Genomic DNA, 21,499 nt, shown 5'->3' on the forward strand with positions numbered 1-21,499 from the left:
GGATTGTATGGTAGCTCTATTTTCAACTTTTTGAGGAACCGCCATACTGTTTTCCAGAGTGGTTGCACCAGCTTGCATTGCCACCAACAGTGTAGGAGGGTTCCCCTTTCTCCGCATCCCCGCCAACATCTGTTGTTTCCTGACTTGTTAATTTTAGCCGTTCTGACTGCTGTGAGGTGGTATCTCATTGAGGTTTTGATTTGAATTTCCCTGATGCGGAGCCATGTTGAGCACTTTTTCATGTGTCTGTTGGCCATTTGGATGTCTTCTTTGGAAAAATGTCTGTTCATGTCTTCTGCCCATTTCTTGATTGGATTCTTTGTTCTTTGGGTGTTGAGTTTGATAAGTTCTTTATAGATTTTGGATACTAGCCCTTTATCTGATATGTCATTTGCAAATATCTTCTCCCATTCTGTCGGTTGTCTTTTGGTTTTGTGAACTGTTTCTTTTGCTGTGCAAAAGCTTTTTATCTTGATGAGGTTGCAATAGTTCATTTTTGCCCTTGCTTCCCTTGCCTTTGGTGATGATTCTAGGAAGAAGTTGCTGTGGCTGAGGTCAAAGAGGTTGCTGCCTGTGTTGTCCTTTAGGATTTTGATGGACTCCTGTCTCACATTGAGGTCTTTCAACCATTTGGAGTCTATTTTTGTGTGTGGTGTAAGGAAATGGTCCAGTTTCATTTTTCTGCATGTGGCTGTCCAATTTTCCCAACACCATTTGCTGAAGAGACTGTCTTTTTTCCATTGCACATTCTTTCCTGCTTTGTCAAAGATGAGTTGACCATAGAGTTGAGGGTCCATTTCTGGGCTCTCTATTCTGTTCCATTGATCTATGTGTCTGTTTTTGTGCCAGTACAATGCTGTCTTGGTGATGACAGCTTTGTAATAGAGCTGGAAGTCCGGAATTGTGATGCCGCCAGCTTTGCTTTTCTTTTTCAACATTCCTCTGGCTATGCGGGGTCTTTTCTGGTTCCATACAAATTTAGGATTATTTGTTCCATTTCTTTGAAAAAAGTGGATGGTATTTTGATGGATTGCATTGAATGTGTAGCTTGCTCTAGGTAGCACTGACATCTTCACAATATTTGTTCTTCCAATCCATGAGCATGGAACATGTTTCCATTTCTTTGTGTCTTCCTCAATTTCTTTCATGAGTATTTTATAGTTTTCTGAGTCCAGATCCTTTGCCTCTTTGGTTAGATTTATTCCTAGGTATCTTATGGTTTTGGGTGCAATTGTAAATGGGATCGACTCCTTAATTTCTCTTTCTTCTGTCTTGTTGTTGGTGTATAGGAATGCCACTGATGTCTGTGCATTGATTTTATATCCTGCCACTTGATTGAATTCCTGTATGAGTTCTAGTAGTTTTGGGGTGGAGTCTTTTGGGTTTTCCACATAAAGTATCTTATCATCTGCAAAGAGTGAGAGTTTGACTTCTTCTTCGCTGATTTGGATGCCTTTTATTTCTTTTTGTTGTCTGATTGCTGTGGCTAGGACTTCTAATACTATGTTGAATAGCAGTGGTGAGAGTGGGCATCCCTGCCGCGTTCCTGACCTTAGGGGGAAAGCTCTCAGTTTTTCCCCACTGAGAATGATATTTGCTGTAGGTTTTTCATAGATAACTTTTATGATATTGAGGTATGTATCCTCTATCCCTATACTCTGAAGAGTTTTGATCAAGAAAGGATGCTGTACTTTGTCAAATGCTTTTTCTGCATCTACTTAGAGGATCATATGATTCTTGTTCTTTCTTTTGTTAATGTATTGTATCACATTGATTGATTTGCGGATGTTGAACCAACCTTGCAGCCCAGGGATAAATCCCACTTGGTCGTGGTAAATAATCCTTTTAATGTACTGTTGGATCCTATTGGCTAGTATTTTGGTGAGAACTTTTGCATCCATGTTCATCAAGGATATTGGTCTGTAATTCTCCTTTTGGATGGGGTCTTTGTCTGGTTTTGGGGTCAAGGTAATGCTGGCCTCATAAGACGAGTTTGGAAGTTTCCCTTCCATTTCTATTTTTTGGAACAGTTTCAGAAGAATAGGTATTCATTCTTCTTGAAATGTTTGGTAGAATTCCCCTGGGAGGCCATCTGGCCCTGGGCTTTTGTTTGTTGGGAGATTTTTGATGACTGCTTCAATTTCCTTGGTGGTTACAGGTCAGTTCAGGTTTTCTATTTCTTCCTGGTTCAGTTTTGGTAGTTGATACATCTCTAGGAATGCATCCATTTCTTCCAGGTTATCTAATTTGCTGGCAGAGTTGCTCATAATATGTTCTTATAATTGTTTGTATTTCTTTGGTGTTGGTTGTGATCTCCTCTTTCATTCATGATTTTGTTGATTTGGGTCATTTCTCTTTTCTTTTTGGTAAGTCTGGCCAGGGGTTTATCAATCTTGTTAATTCTTTCAAAGAACCAGCTCCTAGTTTCGTTGATCTGTTCTACTGTTCTTTTGGTTTCTATTTCATTGATTTCTGCTCTGATCTTTATTATTTCTCTTCTCCTGCTGGGTTTAGGCTTTATTTGCTGTTTTTTCTCTAGCTCCTTTAGGTGTAGGGTTAGGTTGTGTATTCGAGACCTTTCTTGTTTCCTGAGAAAGGCTTGTATTGCTATAAACTTTCCTCTTAGGACTGCCTTTGCTGCATTCCAAAGATTTGAACAGTTGTGTTTTCATTTTCATTGGCTTCCATGAATTTTTAAAATTCTTCTTTAATTTCCTGGTTGACCATTCATTCTTTAGTAGGATGCTCTTTAGCCTCCATGTATTTGAGTTCTTTCCAACTTTCCTCTTATGATTGAGTTCTAGTTTCAAAGCATTGTGGTCTGAAAATAGGCAGGGAATGATCCCAATCTTTTGGTACCGGTTGAAACCTGATTTATGACCTAGGATGTGATCAATTCTGGAGAATGTTCCATGGGCACTACAGAAGAATGTGTATTCCGTTGCTTTGGGATGGAATGTTCTGAATATGTCTGTGAAGTCCATTTGGTCCAGTGTGTCATTTAAAGTCTTTATTTCCTTGTTGATCTTTTGCGTAGATGATCTGTCCATTTCACTGAGGGGGGTGTTAAAGTCCCCCACTATTATTGTATTGTTGTTGATGTGTTTCTTTGTTTTTGTTATTAATTGCCTTATATAATTGGCCGCTCCCATGTTAGGGGCATAGATATTTACAATTGTTAGATCTTATTGTTGGATAGACCCTTTAAGTAGGATATAGTGTCCTTCCTCATCTCTTATTACAGTCTTTGGTTTAAAATCTAATTTGTCTGATATAAGGATTGCCACCCCAGCTTCCTTTTGGTGTCCATTAGCATGGTAAATGGTTTTCCACCCCCTCACTTTCAATCTGAAGGTGTCTTTGGATCTAAAATGAGTCTCTTGCAGACAGCATATCGATGGGTCTTGTTTTTTAATCCAATCTGATAGCCTGTGTCTTTTGATTTGGGCATTTAGCCCATTCACAGTCAGGGTAAGTATTAAAAGATAGGAATTTAGTGCCACTGTATTGCCTGTAAGGTGGCAGTTACTGTATATTGTCTGTGTTCCTTTCTGGTCTCTCTCTCTTTGTTTAGAGGACCCCTTTCAAGATTTCTTGTAGGGCTGGTTTTGTGTTTGCAAATTCCTTTAGTTTTTGTTTGTCCTGGAAGCTTTTTATCTCTCCTTCTATTTTCAATTACAGCCTAGCTGGATATAGTATTCCTGCATATTTTTCTCGTTTAGTGCTCTGAATATAGCATGCCAGTCCTTTCTGGCCTGCCAGGTCTCTGTGGATAGGTCTGTTGCCAATCTAATGTTTCTATCATTGTAGGTTACATATCTCTTCTCCCGAGCTGCTTTCAGGATTTTCTCTTTGTCTCTGAGACTTGTAAGTTTTACTACTAGATGTCGGGGTGTTGACCCATTTTTATTGATTTTAAGAGGGGTTCTCTGTGCCTCCTGGATTTTGATGCCTGTTTCCTTCCACAAATTAGGGAAGTTCTCTGCTATAATTTGCTCCAAAATACCTTCTGCCCCTCTCTCTCTTTCTTCTTTTTCTGGGATCTCAATTATTCTAATGTTGTTTTGTCTTATGGTATCGCTTATCTCTCGAATTCTGCCCTCGTGATCCAGTAGTTGTTTATCTCTCTTTTTCTCAGCTTCTTTATTTTCCATCATTTCGTCTTCTCTATCACTGATTTTCTTTTCTGCCTCATTTATCTTAGCAGTTAGCACCCCCATTTTTTATTGCACCTCATTAATAGCCTTTTTGATTTCAACTTGGTTAGATTTTAGTTCTTTTATTTCTCCAGAAAGGATTTCTCTAATAACTTCCATGCTTTTTACAAGCCCAGCTAATATCTTTAAAGTCATGATTCTGAACTCTAGATCCAACATTGTACTAATGTCCATATTGAGTAAGTCCCTGGCAGTCTGTACTACCTCTTGTTCTTCTTGTTGAGGTGATTTTTTTCCATCTTGTCATTTTGTCCAGAGGAGAATAGATTAATGAGAGAACAAAATGCTAACAGGGTAACAACAGTCCCAGAAAATATACTCTAAACAAATCAGAAAAGACCTGAAGCTGGGGGAAGAAGAAAGGGAAAGAAAGAAAAAAGAAAAAGATAAAAACAAACAAAAACAGAACAAAACAAAAAAAACAGAATATGATCAAATATGATCAGGCTGGTGCATAGATCAGTGCCACACACTAGATTTTGGGTGAATTTTGGTCTGTTAGAAGAAAGTGCCTCCCATATTTTAAAGAAAGAAAAACATATATGTACAAAAATAAGGGTTGATATGATGAAGGGATGGAATATGACTGTAAAGATGAAAATTATAAAAAATTTTATAAAAGGAATTGATAAGAAGTTGTTTGAAAAAAGAAAGAACAGGATTTAAAAAAAATGGGAGAGAAATGTGATCAGGCAGGAGAGTAGAACAAAGCCCTACACTAAAGATTTAGGGTATATTTTGATCTGTTAGGAGAAACTATCTCAAAATTTTAAAGAGAGAACAACTTATATATAATATATGTCAAAAATAAGGGTAACTACTATGAAGGGATAGGATATGCCTCTAAAAATGAAAAATGAAAATGTTTTTTAAAAAGGGATTGATAAGATATTGTTTGAAAAGAGAAAAAGAAAAATCCAAAAAAAAAAAAAAGAAAGTTAAAAAAAATTAACTTTGAAAGACTAAAGAATCGTGGTAAAAAAGCCATGGATTCTATGTGCAGTATTCCCCTTGCGCTGGAGTTCTGCCGTTCTCATTGATTGGTAAACTTGGTCTTGGCTGGCTGTTCTCGCTGATCTTCTGGGGGAGGGGCCTGTTGCCGTGGTTCCCAAATGTCTTTGCTGGAGGCGGAATTGCCCCGCCCTTGCCCTGTCCGGGCTAAGTAATCTGCTCGGGTTTGCTCTCCAGGGCTTTTGTTCCCTGCAAGCTCTCCATATAGCTTTGGAGGCGGAGAGTGAAAATGGCGGCCTCCCAATCTCTGCCTCGGAGGAGCCGAGAACTCGGGGCCCTGCTTCTCAGTGAGCCCCCGAGAAAAAGCAGTCAGTCACTCCCATCTCCCCAGTCTCTGGCTGCACTCCGTGCTCACCCGGCCTGTGACCGCGCATTTCTATCTCTGGCACCCGACCGGCTGTGGAGTCTCCAAACCCAGCAGATCCCTGCGGTGCACTCCCGTGCGGCTCCTCCTGGGGGAGGAAGGTGAGTCTCCCCGGATCTGCCGCTTGTTGGGTACCTGCTGGAGGAGCAGTGGCCCGACTGTGCCGCGGATCACGGTTTATGGCAACCCCGAGCTGAGAGTCCGTGCCTCGGCTCTGTCTCTGCAGCCGGCTTCCCTGCTCTGATACCCGGGAGCTCTGCTGCACTCAGGCACCCCCCGGTCTTTCTGTGACCCCGAGGGTCCTGAGAGCACACTGTCCCAGTGAGGGTTCCACCCCCCGCTTAGCCACTGGAGCGACGTCCCTGAGCGGAGCCGACTTCTAAAAGTTCCGATTTTGTGCTCCGCTGTTCTATCACTTGCCAGAAGCGGCCAATGGAGGCCCCTCCCCCACCATCTATCCTCCCAAATATCACCTTGGATTCACTTCTCTGCATGTGCTACCTTCCAGAAAGTGGTCGCTTTTCTGTTCAGAGAGTTGTTGCTATTCTTTTCTTTGATCTCCTGTTGAGTTTGTAGGTGTTCAGAATGGTTTGATCCCTATCCAGCTGAATTCCTGAGACCAGAGGAAATCCAGGTCTCCTACTCCTCCACCATCTTGCTCCGACCCCACGCATATCATTAAAAATACTATATACATAAAAAAAAGACAATCAAATATGCCAACAATTAACTCCAGATGGTGGAAATATATCTATTTATTCTTTTCCCTTTTTTATAACTTCCATATTTTTTCAATTTTCAAAAATAAAAAAATATGTAATTTAAAAATCAATAGAAACATAACCTGTACTTTTCAGCTGAACCTAAAGTGTTACATTCTACCTCTTGTCATTAGCTTTTCTCTAGTTTTTCTTATAAACTTCAGCTCCTAAATAAGGACAAATTAGAGTCAGAACACTTTGATCCTCCATTTCTTTCAACAAAAGGGAACATAATGTGTTTGGACATTTTTTTGCTTGTTTGAGAGAGTTTTAAGATCAGAAAGGTGTGTATGTTTCAGTAAGTCATGGGTGACACTGGAAAATGAGCTCATGGGTTGCAACATTTCATGGAATCCCACAAACATGTTGCACCTTTGGATTTAAATCACAGTTGCAACAGAGAGTTAACTCTTTGCCACTCTGCCAGTTAAAACCAAGATGAAGGGGGCGCCTGGGTGGCTCAGATGGTTAAGCAACTGCCTTTGGCTCAGGTCATGATCTCCAGGTTTGGGATGGAGCCCCAGGTCCATCTGGCTCCCAGCTCGGCAGGGAGTCTGCTTCTCCCTCTGCCTCTCCCCCTGCTTGTGCTCTCTCTCTCAAGTGAATAAATAAAATCTTAAAAAACAAAACAAAACAGAACCAAGAGGCACTATAGTATAGTTGTTTAGAACTGAGCTGTCTAGGACAGTAAGGACAGGCTCTTATTTAAATTTAAATTTAAATTAGTCGAAAGTAAATAAAATTAAAAATACAGTTCCTCAGTCACACTAACCATATTTCAGATGTTCATGTGGCTAGAGACTACCATATTGGATAGTTCAGATATGGAACATGTCCTTCACTGCAGAAAGTTCTATTGGACAGCACTAGTTTAGAGCATGGGTTCCAGAGTCCTGATTCTACTACTTATGAACTACCTGGCCATAAGCAAATTTCTTAAACTATCTTACCTCTGGCCTCACCTATAAAATGAGGAAAGTCATAACACCCCTTTCACCAGATTGTTATAAGGATTAAATGAGGAGCTTATTTTAATGTAATAAACATCATATACATAGGAAGCTATTATTATCTTTCAGCTGTCTTACTGATGGTAGGAAAACACCACATGGGTCTCATCATGTCTCACTTCCAGAGCACCAGGACATGGCAGAGGAAAAGCAATGTTCTGGTCAGAGGGAGAAGATCCTATTCACCTTTGGGCCCAATAGTCAGTGTGGCTCTGAATATTTTCCTAACATTGGGACATAGTTTGATAACCTTTTCTGCTGAAATTCAGAAAACTTTCATTCATTCATTTGCTCAACAAACATTTACTGAGTTCCTATTGTATGTCTGGCACTGTTCTAGGCATTGGGCTATATCAGTGAACAAAAGAGATAAGGATCCCTACCCTTGTATTCTAGTGCAGAATACAAGCAATAAGCATGATATATAAATAGATTATATAGCATGATAGAATATTAAAGAAAGGTACTATGGAAAAACAGAGGAGCTACAGGAAAGTTTGGGAGGGGTCAGGTTGCAATTTTTAAGGGTGGAGGGTGGGGCTCACTAAGAAGGTGCCATTTGAGCAATTACTTGAAGGAGGTGAGAGAGTGGGCACTGCAGATATTAAAAGGAAAAGCACGCCAGGCAGAGGTAAGAGCAGTTCAAGGGCCCTGAGGTTGGAGTGGAGCAAGTGAGGAGGAAAGGGGTAGGACAGAGCTCAGAGAAGAGTGATGAGGAGGGTGGGCAAGTGACAGTGTAGAGGTCTGCTAGCCATTGTAAGGATCTGGGCTTCCACTCAGACTGAGATGGGATCCTCTGGATGGTTCTAAGCAGAGCACTGACTTATGTTTTAAAGGCTCATGATGACAACTGTATTGAGAACAGACCATAGCTGCGGAGGGTGAAGCAGGGACAAGGTGAGGAGGTCCCTGCAAGAACCTCTACAGCAGGTGATGGTCTTTGGGTCATGATAGTAGCAGTGGAGGTGTTGGGAAGTGGTCAGATTTGGGATTTTGAAATTACATTCCAACAGATTAGATGTGGCATGTGAGCGAGAGTAGTGAGAATCTGCTGCAATCTCTATAAAACTTGTGTGCTGTCTTTATTTCATACTTTGAACCAAAAGCCTAATCCCAAGACTTGTATTTGTTACCATGAAGTAACTGCCAGGATACAGTAAGTGCAAACAACAGGGGGGAGAAAAGTGCTTATTGTCTGCTCCTGCTTATCTGAGAAAGAGAGGAGGAATACAAATATGCAGACATTTCCTCATATTAAAAAAGTGAAAGGATAAATCATATTTTTAAATGGTTATTTATAGGAGAGAGGGGGAAGAGAGTGCAGGGAAGCTAGACTTTGAATATGCCTTGTTTTGTAGATTTGACTTTGCAATCATGTAAATATTTTTGTAATTATAAAATAAAATTTTAAAATGAATTATTAAAAATTTAAAGCAAAATAAAACAAATAGCCTAACTATGTATGTAGTTGGGGGGACAGCGACACAGATAAAGACTATTTTAAGTGACTCTAAAACACAGTAATTTATGTCTCTGGTGGGATATACCCTAGAGAGAAAGAGAAAAAAAAGCTTAGCTGTTTTCATTAATCATATTTTTCATAGTAGCTTTTGTATAATTACTTTGAGGCTGATTGTGTATAGTGTGCGATGTGGCAAATTAGTAATTACATCAGGGTTATTCAGAACTGAGATTTTTGCATGAGAGAAAGGAGATATTTCATGGATGTAAGATCCATAAAGTAAAGTAAAAACACTGTTTGGGCACCTGGGTGGCTCAGTTGGTTAAGCACATGACTCTTCATTTCAGCTCAGGTCATAATCTCAGGGTCATGAGATTGAGCCCCACATCAGGCTCCATGCCGGGCATTGAGCCTGCTTGATATTCTCTTTCTCCCTCTCCCTTTGCCCCCTCCCCGCTGCTTGTGCATGTGCATGCACTCTCTAAAACACAAAACAAAAAAACCTCACTGTTATCTTGAATTTGAATTGGATATATCAGAATGGAGTCATCATTTTATTAAAAAACAACAACAACCCACACATTTTCCACCTTTGCCCACTGTAAACAGTAACCAACCCAGAAGCAATGACCTTTTATCCAGAAGCTTCTATCCACTTACTATCCAGTTTTTGTGGTCTCCAAACAACATTCCCCACTGAAAGGAACCTAAGAGAATTAGCTGCTTCCAGATCTGGGGCAGGATATATACAAGATGACCCTGGAACATCCCAGAAAGCAAAGAAGCTATCAAAGAGAATTAGGACCATGTCAAAAGAATTCCAGAGCCGACTTGAAAATCCACTGGGCAAAGACAGAACAATTTAAATATCAATAAATAAAATAATTTCGATTGAAGTTATTTAATATAATACACAAAACATATTTAACACATAAACTCTTAATAATATTCACAATAAAATAATAGTAACCAACACAAACGTTCATTGGTTACCTTGGAAGACACATGGGGAAATAACTCATTATTTTGACAACTGGTATGTAAAGGAAAGAATAAAGGACCTATCCTACTTTTCCTATATGAATTATGCCCCAAGGCAGCCAAATGAGTAAAGAGGGATTTTCTCCTTAGAGAACATTTCAGTTAATAAATAAGAAATAATAGAATTAGAATATTGCCATTTTTGCAGTCCTAATAAATGAATAGATATAAGCAATAATTGTTAATGGCTGTTAACATTACAAAAGCAGGGATTGTAAGACATTGTGAACTTCCTGATGAAGGTATAAAATACCACCTATGAAATAAGTCTTTCTGCCCACCCCCCTCCCAAAGGCAATAGCAACACCACTCCTGTATCTGATAAAGTCAATTCACAGAAATAGAGGAGACAGAGGAACAAGATGGACAACACCAGGGGGGTGCAATGGAATCCTGACACTACTGGGCAAACATCCAGGTTTCTTCAGCAATAATGCAAAAGCAACCAAACTGGAAAAATAACAAAAGGGATGGTAGAGGATTAAAGAGACATAGCAAATGAATTAAATACCCGGGCTAACTTACATCCCAATCCAAACAAACCTACAGCAATAAGAAATAAGAAACCTGCTTTTGAAAAAAAGACAATCAGGAAAATGTTATCACTAAATGTATATCTGATAATATAAAGACATTATTAATTTTTGTTGTATTCTTTTCCTGTTAATGTTTGTTAGGAGTGATAATATTTTAGAGGCACAAGCTAGAATATTTACAGAGGAAATGATAAGATGTCTGGGTTCACTTCAAAATAATCCATTGTGTGTGGCGGGTGGGAAGTGAGGTAGGGGATGGGGATATAAGGGAGTAAAAATGAGACTGAGGCAAGAGTTAAAATTTACTGAAGTTGGGTGATCAGCATGTGAATATTTTTTCCTTATAATTTTGCTGTTGTAGCTGCCTCCTCTGATTAGAGACTATAGCCCCCTAGATTCCTCCCATCTTCTCATTCCCACATCCACTCTGTCAGCAGATCCTGAAAACCTATATTTGGAGTATATTCAACACCTTCTTCATTCCATCCCCCCAGCTACCACCCTAATTTCAACCACCACCGCCCCTCAGCTGGTCCATGTCAGCCCTCTCTAAGCAGATTTCATGTCCCATTCTACAAAGCAAGTATAGAGAAAGTGACTGTGTTTGTTTACATGTTTGACTGGGGCTTCACACCGGTGTTAACAAGAGCGGGATTTAATGGTGAGAAGTTTACCAGACAAGATGGGGAAGGGTATTCCAAGAGAACAGCATGTGCAAAAGTATGAGAGTACCGGTATAGGGATACTGAGCTGTTTAGTGTGACTGCACCCAAGAAGCAAGGAGGCATAAGCCTGGGAATAAGAGATGACAAGGGATGAGTGACCAAAAGCCTTGAATGCCAGGTCATGTTTTGCAGTCAACCCAAGGGTGACAGCCATCACGGAGGAATTCTCTACAGGAAGTGACATGATAAGATTTGCATGTTCAAGAGAGAACTCTGGGGGCAATGCAGAGAAAGATGGGCTGGAGGAGCCTGAATTTTGGAACTGAAAGGCCAGTGAAGAGGCTACTGTAATCCTCCAGGGTGAGAGATAACAGGTGACTGAACTAGAAAATGTGGGAAGGCAGACAAGGCACATGCCAGACTAGTCAGTAGGCTGAGGGTAAGTGAGCAGGGAGCCTAGATCATGCATTCAGAAAGAGGACTGGGCTTTTTGGGGAAGGGTAGGGGGTACAATGGGTTAATTTTGCATATGCTGATTTTGAACTGCACATGTAAGTATTACACATGTTCACTGGTAGTAAATGTGGAAAGTTCCTGAATCATTTTAGAAGTAAGCAGTCCAAACTGGCTTTCAACAATTTTTCACCTTCCTTCCCTCCTTCCTTACTCTGTTTCTTTCCTTCCTTCCTTCCTTCCTTCCTTCCTTCCTTCCTTCCTTCCTTCCTTCCTTCCTTCTTCCGTCCCTCCTTCCATCTTTTTTAAATAAATATTTATGAAGTGTTTATCATATGCTAGATGTGGTCCTGGGGTTACAATGATGAATAAAAATAGACCGGGTACCTGGCCTCATGGACTTTTTGGTCTAGTGGAGAAGACAGACATTAAGCAAATGCTCACACAAGTAACTGTTTAATTACCAACTGTGGTAATTCCTAAGGAGGGGTGCATGGCAAAGAGATCCACATACAAGGGGCTACAGTGAAGTCTTCACTCAGTAGGTGTTGATTTCACTGAGATCTGAATGACAAAGAGATTTTACTGAGTGAAGGGGATTGGAGGAGCCTACCAGGCAGAGGCTCAGAATGTGCAAAGGCCCATGGGCAGGGGAGAGCATGGAGGGACTGCAGGTCAGAGATAAAGGAGAGCAGGAGTGAGATGAGGCTAGAGAGGCAGATAGGGGCAGGCTATGGGAAGAATGTTGTTCCTCTTGAATGGTAAATGGGAAGCTATTGAAGAATTTTAAGTAGGGAGTGATATGAACACATTTGCATTTTAGAAATACAACTCTTTCTGCCATGTGGAGAACTGATGAAAGGGCTTCAGAATAGACGAGAAGCCACGAGGACGGACAAGGGGAAGCCAGCTAGAAGGCTACTATAGTGTTCTAGGAGCGAGAATCTGATGGTGGTTGGATAAAGAGGTGGTCATGAAGATATAAAGAAGTAGATGGATTTCAGAGGTGTTTTTAGGAGGTAAAATCTATAGGTTTTATAGGTGGTAAATAAAAAAATAAACTATGGGTGATGAAGGAGATGACTGCCAATGGTGGGCATTCTTCTTCACCCAGTGTTGATATTTTGCCATAGTTGTAAATAAAAGACAGGTTAAGGATCTTGTAAGAGGGCTAAGGATGGGAAGGGTCAAGGAGCTCACTGTTTGTGTCAGCCTGGAAGAACTTCCTTGTCCTCTAGGAACTCAGAATCGGCTAAAATGAGCCAAGCACCTAAGCACCAACCCGTTTACAGTGCTTGGGATCAGATGAGTAGATCAGAGATACAATAAGAGATACTGACACCAAATGGCCTAGAAGTCCAAAGAAGAGAAGGGCCAGGGTGGGCCAGGTGAGTGAGTGCCTCCTGCAGGATGAAGTACATGAGTAGCTTTCAATATCCTTGTTAACACATCCCTAAAATTCATGTAAAAATCTCAGTGTTTGGTATAATACTGAAAACAAATATTTCTTACACTTACATCAAATATAAACCATACTCACTGCACAGACATCTCTTTTTAACAAAAGTGTACATATTCTGCTCTTGGCAAGTAAACACTCTTGGCATTTGATACCTACAAATGCCAAAAATCATACCTAGAATTATAAAATATTCATTAATAGTAGAGTCCTTCACCCAAACTTTTTTTGAAAATAATGAAGCAAATCCCTATTTCAGTAGGGAAGTGGCAAATCAGAAATGTATAATCAGCAGTTAAAATACATAAATGGATGGAAGGAGCTCAGGAACCCCATGCAGGTGGCTGTCATGGACACGACCCAGGTTTACAGCTTTGCAAATGGTTCTTGTTCTCTCAAAGTGTGATGCAGCATGATGAGCTCTTGGTATAAGGCTGCCTGGGCCTTGAAAGAGCAGTGCAGTAAAGACTGTTTCAAGACCCTGTCCTCAACAATCCATGAGGACATAGTTTATAATCATGTGGCTAGAAAAATAATCTTCCTTCTTCTGCCATACTGTCAATGTTGGTAGGGGGTAGGAGTGGACAAGGGATGGAGAAGGAAGTGAACACAGAGAAAGGGTGACTTCTGCTCTTTGCTCTGTGTATTTCTCTATCATTTGCATTTTATTTTTATTAAAGATTTTATTTACTTATTTGAGAGAGAGAGAGAGCATGAGCTGGGGGAGAGGGAGAGGGAGAAGCAGGCTCCCCACTGAGCAGGGAGCCCAATGCAGGGCTCGATCTCCGGACCCCAAGATCCTGACCCGAGCTGAAGGCAGATGCTAAACCAACTGAGCCACCCAGGCATCCCTCTATCATTTGCATTTTATAAATAAGATCTCAATTAATGTAGTTTTCTAAAATTAAAAAAATTCTCTTACCTAAAATCTTATAATATACCTCAATTCCCCTAGTTGAGACTTTGGGATTATGAAAAACCATTGATTTCCACATTCTGCAGAGGAACACATAACATACTTGAAAACAATGATGAAGGTTTTCCCATAGCATTCTTTTCCAGCATAAATAGCTAATAATTGGTTGTTTTTGCACAAGTTACCATATACTTCAAAAGCATTGAGGGTTACATTGCATGAATCTTTGTGGGAGCTTATAACTGGTAATGCCATGAGGCTCATTTTAATTACAATTCTTATACCCACTTTCTTTAGAAGGCTCGATATTAATGAGGCAGAGGCAGAGATGAGCAGCAGAGAATCTCATGTGCTGAGAAAAATACATACATAGGATATCTGCATGGAAATCTGGAAAGGGAGAATCATGATGTGTGGGCACAGGTCACATGTCCCACTCTTTTTCGCCAAGTCTGTGAAGGAAAAAAATGGACTGGTTGGCATTCACTAGCCTTTTTTTTTTTTTTTTTAATGTGCATTGTAACCACAGCTCTGTTTTTTTTTTAATTCTTATGTTAATCCCCATACATTACATCATTAGTTTTAGATGAAGTGTTCCATGATTCATTGTTTGTGCATAACACCCAGTGCTCCATGCAGAATGTGCCTTCCTCAATACCCATTACCAGGCTAACCCATCCTCCCACCCCCCTCCCCTCTAGAACCCTGTTTGTTTTTCAGAGTCCATCGTCTCTCATGGTTCCTCTACCCCTCCGATTTCCCCCGCTTCATTCTTCCCCTCCTGCCACCTTCTTCTTCTTCTTTTTTTTGGCCTTTAATGGTACAGATTGTTGAACCATACAATAGAACATTCTAAACAGCAAACAAGGGGAAAACAGAATCTTGTTAAATTCAATATGAGAAGGACACTTTAAGATCATCTATCTTGTAGGCTGGCGTAAAGTGACATCCCAAAGGAGATATTGAATAAAACGAAAAGAAAAATGTTGGTGACATATTGATTAAACCTTGTGTGCTGCATATTTTTATTTGCCCCTCCAAATCCACTTCCATCCTTCTCCACCATGCTCTGCTCCACCAGACTGACAAGCATAACAGTCGGAATGGGCTCCCCATTCTCTGGCATCCCACCGGGGTCAATGGGAGCCTTGGCAGAGGTTCATAGGAAAGGAAGGGGAAGAGTCAGGACATTTACAACCCTTGTTCTCTCCCTGAGGGGTTGCTGAGGGCTGGCTGTGCCTCTTTTGCATGGTCTAGGCTCCCATCAGGTGACACACACACACACACACACACACACACACACACACACACACTCTTAACTATCTCTACCCCTCCCTCCCCATCTAGTAACTGCTCCTTCCCCTTGCCTCTTTAGGCCTAGGGTGGTAACAGCTCTTGTTATTAGTCCTAGAATACTACACTGGTCCCTTGTGGTTTCCCTATACCCTGCCCATCCTTTGTAAATACCGCTTTACTCAATTTTTCTCCAATCCTCCATTTTGAGCATGTCATTTTTTTTTTTTCCTGCTAAGACTCAGAATATGCTATCAAAGAAAGTTCTTAGTCAGGTCCTTGGTGTCCTGAAAGAAAGTTCTAGTAAACACTTGTCATTCTTTTTGTACTTTCCTTTATCTCACCCCCTTCTCGGCATCTGAACTGTCTGGGGGTTTCCCTACCTCATGGTTCTTGATGGGTGACAGAAACCAAACCCCCCCCCCGGAAGCCACATGCTCACTCTCCCAGCCTCCCCTGCAGCTAGGCTCAGATATGTGATCCAGGCTCAACCAACTGGATGGAGTTTGACTCCTGACATGACATGGGACTACAGAGAATCCATTTGGTTGGAGCAGCAGAACTGGGAGCTACATCAGTTTCCAGAGGGTGCAGCTGAGTCTAGTGTCAGGCTTGGGGTGCAGGTGGTGCATTTGTAGAACCTGCATCCAGCAGCAGTGGCCACATGGTTCCCTGCAGAGATTTTATGTACTGCTCTAATTCTGGAGTCCCCAACATCTGTCTCTATGGGCTTCCCAGAAAGCCTGTGAGTACCTCAATAGCCTTCAATTCATTTCTTTCTTGCTTGAATGAGTCAGAGTTGTTTATATTGCTTGAAACTAAGAACTCTGCCTGATATACAAAGTCAAATCTTTTTGACCTGAAGATTTTGGCATCCTAAAAATTCTATCTCATGTTAAGTTAAAAATAAATCCATATTTGAGCATTTACTCTGTTTCAATTACTATGCTAAGTGTTCAAAGCTAATTAAGATTTACAACCAACGAGAATGAAGGGGGGGAAATTGGAGGGGGAGATGAACCATGAGAGACGATGGACTCTGGAAAACAAACTGAGGGTTCTAGAGGGGAGGGGGTGGGAGGATGGGTTAGTCTGGTGATGGGTATTAAAGAGGGCAAGTTCTGCATGGAGCACTGGGTGTTATACGCAAATAATGAATCATGGAACACTACATCAAAAACTAATGATGTAGGGGTGGAGCAAGATGGCTGAGGAGTAGGAGACCTGGATTTCATCTGGTCTCAGGAATTCAGCCGGATAGGGATCAAACCATTCTGAACACCTACAAACTCAACAGGAGATTGAAGAAAAGAATAGCAACAACTCTCTGAACAGAAAAGCGACCACTTTCTGGAATTAGGACGTACGGAGAAGTGAACCCCAGGCGATACTCAGGAGGTTAGATGGTGGGGGAGGGGCCTCCATTGGCTGCTTCTGGCAGGTGATAGAACAGTGGAGCACAAAATCGGAACTTCTAGAAGTCGGCCCCGCTCAGGAATGTTGCTCCAGTGGCTAAGCAGGGGGTGGAACCCTCCGGGACAGTGTGGTCTCAGGACCCTCGGGGTCACAGAAAGACCTGGGGTGCCTGATGGTGGCAGAGCTCCCAGGCATCAGAGCAGGGAAGCCAGCTGCAGAGACGGAGCCGAGGTGCAGACTCTCAGCTTGGGGTTGCCATAAACCGTGATCCGCGGCACAGTAGGGCCACTGCTCCTCCAGCAGGTACCCAACAAGCGGCAGATCCAGGGAGACCCCCCTTCCTCCCCCAGGAGGAGTGGCGTGGGAGCGCACCGCAGGGATCTGCTGGGTTTGGAGACTCCACACCAAGTCGGGTGCCAGACGCTTGGTCACAGGCCGGGTGAGCACGGATTGCGGCCTGAGACCGGGCAGATGGGAGTGATTGACTGCTTTTCTCTGGGGGCTCACTGAGGAGCAGGGCCCCGAGTTCTCGGCTCCTCCGGGGCGGAGATTGGGAGGCTGCCATTTTCACTCTCGGCCTCCAAAGCTGTACGGAAAGCTTGCAGGGAACAAAAGCTCCGGAGAGCAAACCCGAGCAGATTACTTAGCCCGGACCAGGCAAGGGCGGGGCAATTCCGCCTCCAGCAAAGACATTTGGGAACCACGGCAACAGGCCCCTCCCCCAGAAGATCAGCGAGAACAGCCAGCCAAGACCAAGTTTACCGATCAATGAGAACGGCAGAACTCCAGCGCAAGGGGAATACTGCACATAGAATCCATGGCTTTTCTACCATGATTCTTTAGTTTTTCAAAGTTAATTTTTTTAACAGACTTTTTTTTTTTTAATTTTTCTTTTTCCCTTTTTCAACCAACATCTTATCAATCCCTTTTTTAAAAAAGATTTTTATTTTTCATTTTTAGAGTCATATTCTATCCCTTCATAGTAGTTACCCTTATTTTTGACATATATATATAAGTTGTTCTCTCTTTAAAATTTTGAGATACAGTTTCTTCTAACAGATCAAAATAACCCTAAATCTCTAGTGTATGGCTTTGTTCTACTCTCCTGCCTGATCACATTCTCTCCCTTTCTTTTTCTTTTTCTTTTTTAAATCCAGTTCTTTCTTTTTTCAAACAACTTCTTATCAATTCCTTTTATAAAATTTTTTATAATTTTCATCTTTACAGTCATATTCCATCCCTTCATATCAACCCTTATTTTTGTACATATATAAGTTTTTCTTTAAAATTTTGGGAGGCACTTTCCTCTAATAGACCAAAATACACCAAAAATCTAGTGTGTGGCACTGATCTATGCACCAGCCTGATCATATTTGATCATATTCTGGTTTTTTTGTTTTGTTCTGTTTTTGTTTGTTTTTATCTTTTTTCTTTCTTTCTCTTTCTTTTCCTCCAGCTTCAGGTCTTTTCTGATTTGTTTAGAGTATATTTTCTGGGGATGTTGTTACCTGTTAGCATTTTGTTCTCTCATTAATCTGTTCTCCTCTGGACAGAATGACAAGACAGAAAAAATCACCTCAACAAGAAGAACAAGAGGTAGTACAGACTGCCAGGGACATAGTCAATACGGACATTAGTACAATGTTGGATCTAGAGTTCAGAATCATGACTTTAAAGATATTAGCTGGGCTTGTAAAAAGCATGGAAGTTATTAGAGAAACCCTTTCTGGAGAAATAAAAGAACTAAAATCTAACCAAGTCAAAATCAAAAAGGCTATTAATGAGGTGCAATAAAAAATGGGGGTGCTAACTGCAAGGATAAATGAGGCAGAAGAGAGAATCAGTGATAGAGAAGACGAAATGATGGAAAATAAAGAAGCTGAGAAAAAGAGAGATAAACAACTACTGGATCACGAGGGCAGAATTCGAGAGATAAGCAATACCATAAGACAAAACATTAGAATAATTGGGATCCCAGAAGAAGAAGAAAGAGAGAGAGGGGCAGAAGGTATTTTGGAGCAAATTATAGCAGAGAACTTCCCTAATTTGCGGAAGGAAACAGGCATGAAAATCCAGGAAGCACAGAGAACCCCTCTCAAAATCAATAAAAATGGGTCAACACCCCGATATCTAATAGTAAACTTACGAGTCTCAGAGACAAAGAGAAAATCCTGAAAGCAGCTCGGGAGAAGAGATATGTAACCTACAATGGTAGAAACATTAGATTGGCAACAGACCTATCCACAGAGACCTGGAAGGCCAGAAAGGACTGGCATGCTATATTCAGAGCACTAAACGAGAAAAATATGCAGCCAAGAATACTATATCCAGCTAGGCTGTAATTGAAAATAGAAGGAGAGATAAAAAGCTTCCAGGACAAACAAAAACTAAAGGAATTTGCAAACACAAAACCAGCCCTACAAGAAATCTTGAAAGGGGTCCTCTAAGTAAAGAGAGAGCCTAAAAACAACATAGACCAGAAAGGAACACAGACAATATACAGTAACAGTCACCTTACAGGCAATACAATGGCACTAAATTCCTATCTTTCAATACTTACCCTGACTGTGAATGGGCTAAATGCCCCAATCAAAAGACACAGGCTATCAGACTGGATTAAAAAACAAGACCCATCGATATGCTGTCTGCAAGAGACTCATTTTAGACCCAAAGATACCTCCAGATTGAAAGTGAGGGGATGGAAAACCATTTACCATGCTAATGGACACCAAAAGGAAGCTGGGTGGCAATCCTTATATCAGACAAATTAGATTTTAAACCAAAGACTGTAATAAGAGATGAGGAAGGACACTATATCCTACTTAAAGGGTCTATCCAACAATAAGATCTAACAATTGTAAATATCTATGCCCCTAACATGGGAGTGGCCAATTATATAAGGCAATTAATAACAAAAGCAAAGAAACACATTGACAACAGTACAATAATAGTGGGGAACTTTAACACCCCCCTCACTGAAATGGACAGATCATCTAAGCAAAAGATCAACAAGGAAATAAAGACTTTAAATGACACACTGGACCAAATGGACTTCACAGACATATTCAGAACATTCCATCCCAAAGCAACGGAATACACATTCTTCTCTATTGCCCATGTCCAGAATCGATCATATCCTAGTTCATAAATCAGGTCTCAACCAGTACCCAAAGATTGGGATCATTCCCTGCCTATTTTCAGACCTCAATGCTTTGAAACTAGAACTCAATCACAAGAGGAAAGTCGGAAAGAACTCAAATACATGGAGGCTAAAGATCATCCTACTAAAGAATGAATGGGTCAACCAGGAAATTAAAGAAGAATTTAAAAAATTCATGGAAACCAATGAAAATGAAAACACAACTGTTCAAAATCTTTGGGATGCAGTAAAAGTAGTCCTAAGAGGCAAGTATATAGCAATACAAGCCTTTCTCAAGAAATAAAAAAGGTCTTAAGTACACAACCTAACCCTACACCTAAAGGAGCTGGAGAAAGAACAGCAAATAAAGCCTAAACCCAGCAGGAGAAGAGAAATAATAAAGATCAGAGCAGAAATCAATGAAATAGAAACCAAAAGAACAGTAGAACAGATCAACAAAACTAGGAGCTGGTTCTTTGAAAGAATTAACAAGATTGATAAACCCCTGGCCAGACTTATCAAAAAGAAAAGAGAAAAGACCCAAATCAACAAAATCATGAATGAAAGAGGAGAGATCACAACCAACACCAAAGAAATAGAAACAATTATAAGAACATATTATGAGCAACTCTATGCCAGCAAATTAGATTACCTGGAAGAAATGGATGCATTCCTAGAGATGTATCAACTACCAAAACTGAACCAGGAAGAAATAGAAAACCTGAACAGACCTATAACCACCAAGGAAATTGAAGCAGTCATCAAAAATCTCCCAACAAACAAAAGCCCAGGGCCAGATGGCCTCCCAGGGGAATTCTACCAAACATTTCAAGAAGAATTAATACCTATTCTTCTGAAACTGTTCCAAAAAATAGAAATGGAAGGAAAACTTCCAAACTCGTTTTATGAGGCCAGCATTACCTTGATCCCAAAACCAGACAAAGACCCCATCACAAGGAGAATTACAGACCAATATCCTTGGTGAAGATGGATGCAAAAATTCTCACCAAAATACTAGCCAATAGGATCCAACAATACAATAAAAGGATTATTCACCACGACCAAGTGGGCTGCAAGGTTGGTTCAACATCTGCAAATCAATCAACGTGATACATACATCAACTGAGAGCTTTCCTCCTAAGGTCAGGAATGCGGCAGGGATGTCCACTCTCACCACTGCTATTCAACATAGTATTAGAAGTCCTAGCCACAGCAATCAGACAACAAAAAGAAATCAAAGGCATCCAAATCGGCAAAAAAGAAGTCAAACTCTCACTCTTTGCAGATGATATGATACTTTACTGGAAAACCCAAAAGACTCCACCCCAAAACTGCTAGAACTCATACAGGAATTCAGTAAAGTGGCAGGATATAAAATCAATGCACAGAAGTCATTGGCATTCCTATACACCAACAACAAGACAGAAGAAAGAGAAATTGAGGAGTTGATCCCATTTACAATTGCACTCAAAACCATAAGATACCTAGGAATAAATCTAACCAAAGAGGCAAAGGATCTGTACTCAGAAAACTATAAAATACTCATGAAAGAAATTGAGGAAGACACAAAGAAATGAAAAAACGTTCCATGCTCATGGATTGGAAGAACAAATATTGTGAAGATGTCAGTGCTACCTAGAGCAAGCTACACATTCAATGCAATCCATCAATATACCATCCACTTTTTTCAAAGAAATGGAATAATCCTAAAATTTGTATGGAACCAGAAAAGACCCCGCATAGCCAGAGGAATGTT

Source organism: Mirounga leonina, unplaced genomic scaffold (genome assembly GCF_011800145.1).
Source record: "Mirounga leonina isolate KUSES-001 unplaced genomic scaffold, KU_Mleo_1.0 Mir_180, whole genome shotgun sequence".
NCBI lineage: Eukaryota > Metazoa > Chordata > Mammalia > Carnivora > Phocidae > Mirounga > Mirounga leonina.